We start from the raw sequence: 6,540 nt of genomic DNA on the forward strand, positions 1-6,540 counted from the left end.
TTTTCATCAACGTTGGTTTGTTTTGGTCTTATAATACATCAATAAATGCTTCAGCACAGAGGATGGTTAGTTTAGCCAGCAGTTAAGCTTACAAGAATTTGTCCAAATTCCAAGATTTGTGGCAAACTTAGATAAACAGACAGCTTTTTTTTTAGCTCATTTGTCAAAATTCACTATTTAGAGTAGAGCTGCATTTGTGTTAACAGCGAGCTGGACGAGAGTGGACTACCCAGACAGATCATAATTTAAATACTGTATATTGCTTCCTACATGTGTATGCCTTTCCCAGTCAGGTACATGTGCTGCGTGTTGTGTCACACCTCTTTGCTGTGTGTGTGTGTGTGTGTGTCCGCATCACTGTTCAGGATCACGTCTATATTCCATAATTTAACGCTTGTATCCAAACGAATTGTGCTTGAAGCTGCATGGCATTTTGTCTGGTTTACCTGGGTGTTGTGTCCAGTGTGACTTAACATTAGATCTGCAATACCGAAACTAATCAACATGTGAATTTACAGGGGGGGGAGGGGGGGGCGGATAGCCTATAATCTGGCTTATATGAATATGCACAGCCATCCAATTATAACGACCTCATCCACATTGTCAAAATCTTTTAGATATTGAGCCATTACATTGAAAATCTTTTAGATAACCGGAGCCTATGATTTACTGTAGCCATCCTAACACACTACCTGAACGCCTTTTTCTAGTCTCCCGTTTCACTCTCCACAACGCTGTCTTCGGGCAAAAGCTCACGTTGTGAGATCAGTTAGCTAGCTAGCCTGTTTATGTTTCTTGTAATGTTAGCCTTAGTTATTTATTTCCTACCTTGATTTTGGGGTCTGCGTTTCAAAGCCATCTCCACCAACATTTTCCCTCTAGAGCAATGGGCCATTCTTAAAGCTAGGGTAAACTGTTATAGTTTCAGTATTTTGCATTGTATTTTGTTCCATTTCTGTTACCTGTTTGGTCATTTCTGTTGCCGGTTTATATATTCGGTATATTTCAGTTTCCAGTTGTGTTGATGTATCCTGTCTTGTGCATCGTGGTCTGTGTATATTTTGTTGTGTATTTTTATGTTGTGCATTTCCCTGTTCTGCTTTTTTCTCACAGAGGTGCTTGCAACTGATGGTTTCAGTAGTAAGATAATGGGTTATTCAGTGATGCCCATAAAAAACAATTTAATAATATATGATGAGGTATACCGTGACCTATGTCTCAGGCATGGGTTGTTTGACCAACTTAGAGTGGACTACGGCAGAGAATTTTACCTCTGTATCAGCAGGACAATCTGCAGACATACAGAAGAAACACTACCAGACCACCATATATACAGAGCCAATCAAAGCAAAATCATACAGCAGAACGCAAGTGGGTAGAAGTTAATTCTAGAGTTAATTATCCCATAAAATCACTCTTATCAGAGATGGCAAATGAAGACCTGATTGACATGGATGATCAATGTACTAAGTTCTGCATCTCCGAATTTGCACAGAGCTGTTGCAGAATTGGCATAAGAAGTTTGTGTCTGCATGGAATGCCCATACAATTCCTAAGAAAGGCATTCCTGATGTGTTATTCCAAGTTCACAAGGCAACAACTTCAGTCCCTGAAGGTCTTCTCCCACCTGTGAGGTTGTGGCTGCAGACTACACAATGTATGGAGGATGCCTTACACATCCAACAGTATATGGAACTGATCCTCTTGAGGGACAACCTGAACTGCAAGAGCAAAGGGAAGCACTGTTCTCAAACAGATAACTTTGAAGATATATTTTGCTGTGCAGTTATTGGTCGTGCAGACCTGTTCAAAGAGGCTGTTATTACCTTTGTAGATACTAGCTTTAGACTTTTGTGAAGAGATGACGTGAGTCAAGTTTATACAGGCAACCAAGCAGCCATGTTAACTTAATGATGGACATCCATTTACCAGACTGACAACATGCAGTACTGCTGTAAAAAAAACTATTTTGTCAAGACTTTTGTCAAATGTTTTCGGCTTTTGAAATTACAAACTTACATTTTGCAGATTTCAAAAATGAAATGAGAATGTGACATTCATGTGCCTTTATTACAACATGGCAACAACTTCATTAACTGCAGTATTACACAAGTGAGTCTTAAAACATGTATAGTGCCCTCTACATTTATTTGTACTCCTGGTAAAATTTACTTGCGTTTTTACCTCTGACCTGGCTATAATAGGTATTTGTCTGAAAATTCCCGATTTGCAGTAAACATAATAACTGAACACAACTGAAACCTACATCTGAAAGAACTGACAAATGATTAAACCAACAAGGAAACCATGAACTAACCTTAATGCAAGTGTAAGATTCTCCAACCACATTAATTTCATTATCAACCAGCAAAATAACGTTGCTACAGTGTAACTACTAAATACATGTGTCATGTATTTAGTAGATGCAGCCTTGAGTATTTACAGTTTGATAACACAAAAGTTTAACTTTTGGAAATTCAGTCTTCCATGCAGTAATCCATTACACTGCAATGATCATTTTTCAGCAGATAACATTTACTTCTTGTTTCAGCTCAATCCGTAATGGTTATGCCTTTGCTGTCGCAAATAGTGAAGAGATCCCCCGAACTAAGGTATTCCTGGACAGTGGTGGCAACATGGTCTACCCCCCCCCCCCCACCATCCAAGATGCTCACATGTACAGAAGCTGCAGACACATAAATCAGTATTTATTATGAATATAAGAACGTTAAACATCAATTAGGTGGGTGTAACTGATATAAAATGAACAAATATATGGGCACATTTTTCCGACATCATCGATATCGCACACAAACACTTGCTTTCTTATAGCCCTGTTTTTCTTTTGGGGGTTGTGAAAGGCCATAGATGAGCTGGCTACTGCTGGTGGTGGACGGGGCCTATGACAAAAAAAAAATAAAAATAAAAAATAAAAAAAAAATAAGGGAGAAGCCTGTGTTAATGCTTTGTTGAATTACTTAGACAAAGTATGTGCCTCCATAGGACTTCCATTGGATTGGGGGGGGGAGTGGCGTACCTTTGCAGCAGATGTTGGCCTAGTTGATTGTAGGGCAGCTGGTTGATCGTAGATGTGTGATGCGCACCAGGATGCACACCAGCAAAGTCTGTGGCTGATCCACAAACAGCAAATGATCCTTGATTTCTCATTAGTTCTGTCTGGAAGGATCCGTTTGGTCGTGGGAAAAATGTGTCGTGGGTAATGTCATCTTCTAGATATATTCCATCTGGTTCCACCTGGTGAAATATACAGACATGTTTCACTACCAAACAAAACCCCTTAATATCACCCCTTATAGATGCCTTACTTTTTACCTTAAAACCCTTCTATAATTAAGTAGTTTTTAAGTAGAAATGTGCATAGATTAAGGTCGATTAAGGAGAAAAACCTTTTGAATTTACCCATTACTTTTCCGATTTCCCTCCTTAATCAAGGAATCCCTGAATTGACACCTTAAAATAAAGTTAAGATATACTTAGTGTCCTTAATTACTCCTTAATCACAACAAATAAAGGGAACCCCTTTCTTGACACCTTCAATGTAGCTAGATTAAGGGGTCACACCTTAAAATGGCATTTTAAGGTAAAATGAAGGGCCTATTTTATAACAAATAAGGACCACTTAATATAAATTAAGTGGTTTTGGTATGTTTTCACGGGTAATTTAAGGTAAATTTGAGTACATCACATTTCGTAGTGTTTATTACAATACTCTGCAGTTTAGCCATCAACAGTTTGCTAATCGCCATGAACACTAGCAGGGCTGTACTTGAACTTTTTTTTTTTTTTTACGAATGTAGTGCTACGGTGGGTCGATAGTTTTGTAGCACAATCCACAAAATATCTAGCCTTAGTATGCAAACAAAACACTTCACATCTGTAGGCTACACCCTAGAAAACATTTTAATTTAGGTAATTTTCTGAAGCACGTGCTACACTGTACAGCCCTGACCTAGCTAGCTAGTTAACATTAACTTAGCTAGCTAACTAGTCCGTGAACATTGTTAAAATGCAGGGCTCTCAAGTGTCACGCATTGAGCGTGACACTTGAGAGCCCTCATTTCGCACTCATTTCGGTCTTTTGTCACGCACTCCCGCCACACATTGTATTTCTCACGCGTAAAAATTATTTATAATAAATTCAATATGCCGCAGCGCCCAAAATTTCGCTGGCTGCGCTGCTCTCACTATGGAACCGGCAGGAATCAAACGCGTCTGGCCGTTTTACAGTTGTGCGGAGGCTCCACGCAGAGCTCTTGCAGTAGTCTACATAAGAGGCCTGATGTTTATGCTTGTGCGCTGGTGTGTGCGTCGAGCCACATGTGTGTTGTTGTTGGAGTGTGTGGTAGAGAGAGAGGGAGAAGTGAGAGAGTGACGGCGATTATCTTTGGAGCAAGTAGCGACTCTAGAGTCATAGTGAGAGAAACAAAGTGTCTCCCCTGTTCTTTCTGACCACAGTGGGAAATCTGTAGCAGGAAAAGTTAACCCTCTCCTTGATTTCATGTTGTTTATGGAGAAATAGAACCAGGAAACGAGTCAGGGGAAATGCAACGCTACTAAGCCCATAGACCGTGACCAAGCCACGGCTTGTAGCTTACATTTTTAATGTCTAAATCGAGCCTGCCACTTATCAGCCAAACAAAAAAAAGAAAGGGGCTACACAATAGCCAATCAGAAAATAGCACTATTTTATCTGGGTAAGATTTAATGCAGCAACCAATGAAAAAAAAGCAAAGCATACAGACACTTCCCTAAACATTCGCTCATTCAGAGACCAGAGACCCAAACGGGGCTCTGTGTCTGTCAGAAGGTCTGAGATCTACCGTAACAGCAGAGCAATCATGTAATGCACAGCAGACTATGGTGCAGGTAGATTATTTTCTGAAATATATTGACTATTATAACTTTATTTTTCTCAAAGTATCACGACTCCTCCAAAACTCCGATAAAAGAGATATTTTGAATGTGCACAAAGTTTTGAACATGAGCAGAAATCTTGCTCTAACAAATATTACAGTCCAGGGGTTTATTAATTCATTAAAATGAATTAATGTATCATTGACGTGAATAATTGTCATATGCACATTTAAGGAGGTTACTTCCTCAACAAAAGATGCAAAAGGGAAGAGTAAATGATGCTAGGCTACATGTGTGCTGACTCAGATATAATTAGAAAAGTCAATCTACAGGAGAATAAATGAAAGCAATACAGAATGCCTGAGCCTAACTGCCATATACTCCATTATGTTTTTATATTTGGATTTTAATCTATGTTTACCTTTACATAACGATTTCCAGCATAAATTGATTCAGAAAAAAGGTATAAATAGGTGCATACAAATTCACCAGAATGCAGGAAATGAAGAGTTTAATGCTCAAAACAGGAACACTGGTCAGCTCAGGAACACTGGTCAGCTCAGGAACAGGCTCGCTGGACAGCATGGGCTCGGAGCCACTGGACAGCATGGGTTCGGGGCCGAGGGGACAGCACGGGCTTGGGGCCGAGGGGACAGCACGGGCTTGGGGCAGCTGGACGGTGAGGACTCTGGGCTGAAGAGAGGGTGAAGCAGGCCATGGCGTCGGGAGCCAGGTTGTCTTCTTCCCAGTCTACGGCCCCCACGGTTCCCAGGGTATATGGCTAGGCGAGTTCCCTCAAAAGATTGCTTGCAGTCGGGGGTATCTGCAGAACAGGCAGCTGCTGCAGCCCTTAGCAGATGAATGAGCTGGAGTGGAAATGAAGTTTTTAACCCTGACAGGAATTGAGTCCTTAACCCAGGGCTTTTTAATACGAGCAAATTACAAAATTGCCTCCCTCTGGTAATCACCGTCAACCTCCTTCCACATGGTTTTAAGCTTAAGCAGGTCACAAATTAACTCGTAAAGTTCATCTCACAGACTGTGCAGGTTCCATCTTTCCAAGTCCGTAAGGAAGAAAACAGTAGATAGGAAAAAAAAAGCAAAAAAACTGGGCACCCACCAAAGAAAAAGCCACTCTGCTGGATCCAATGGTCAGGTCATTCTGTTAGGTTCTGGAGTATGGCAGACCCAAAAGCAGAGGCAGCAGCTTGAATATTTAATGAATAACTAAATACAAACAAAAGGTGTCCAGCAAAACAGCTGGTAACGGAAAATCCAAAATACGTGAAAGTAAAAAACGGGAATAACGGGGACCAAAAACACAGAGACTAAACGGGTAACTCACAAACAGACACCCCACAAACGGGTACCCCACAAACGGTTAACCCACAAACACACACTCCAAAAACAGAAAAACAGTACAATGATCTGACAAGGGAAAGACACAGACTAAATACAGAGGGTAATGAGGTAACGAGAGACAGCTGACACAAGGAGAGGGAAACAGGTGAAACACATTAGGGCTGGGCAGCACAGTCAAAAAAAAGGCGGGAAAACACAGGACAGGAAGTAAAACCAGACAAGACAGAAAACTAGACTACCAAAATAAAACAGGAAACGGAAACAAACACAACCATAACATCCTCGTGAATTCAGCTGTCAGTC

At 40.7% G+C, this 6,540-nt stretch overlaps 1 long non-coding RNA gene across 1 annotated transcript; it reads right to left on the reverse strand.

Moving 5' to 3' along the window:
- Positions 1–2,581: 2,581 nt before the first annotated feature.
- Positions 2,582–6,262, reverse strand: LOC120560049. The gene is made up of 3 exons (XR_005639409.1): positions 5,357–6,262; positions 3,038–3,255; positions 2,582–2,900 (listed from the first exon to the last, which is right to left on the reverse strand). It is a non-coding gene; the product is annotated as an uncharacterized LOC120560049 (long non-coding RNA).
- Between the last annotated feature and the right edge of the window lie 278 nt (positions 6,263–6,540).

The sequence above is a fragment of the Perca fluviatilis genome, chromosome 6 (assembly GCF_010015445.1).
Source record: "Perca fluviatilis chromosome 6, GENO_Pfluv_1.0, whole genome shotgun sequence".
In the NCBI taxonomy this organism is placed as follows: domain Eukaryota; kingdom Metazoa; phylum Chordata; class Actinopteri; order Perciformes; family Percidae; genus Perca; species Perca fluviatilis.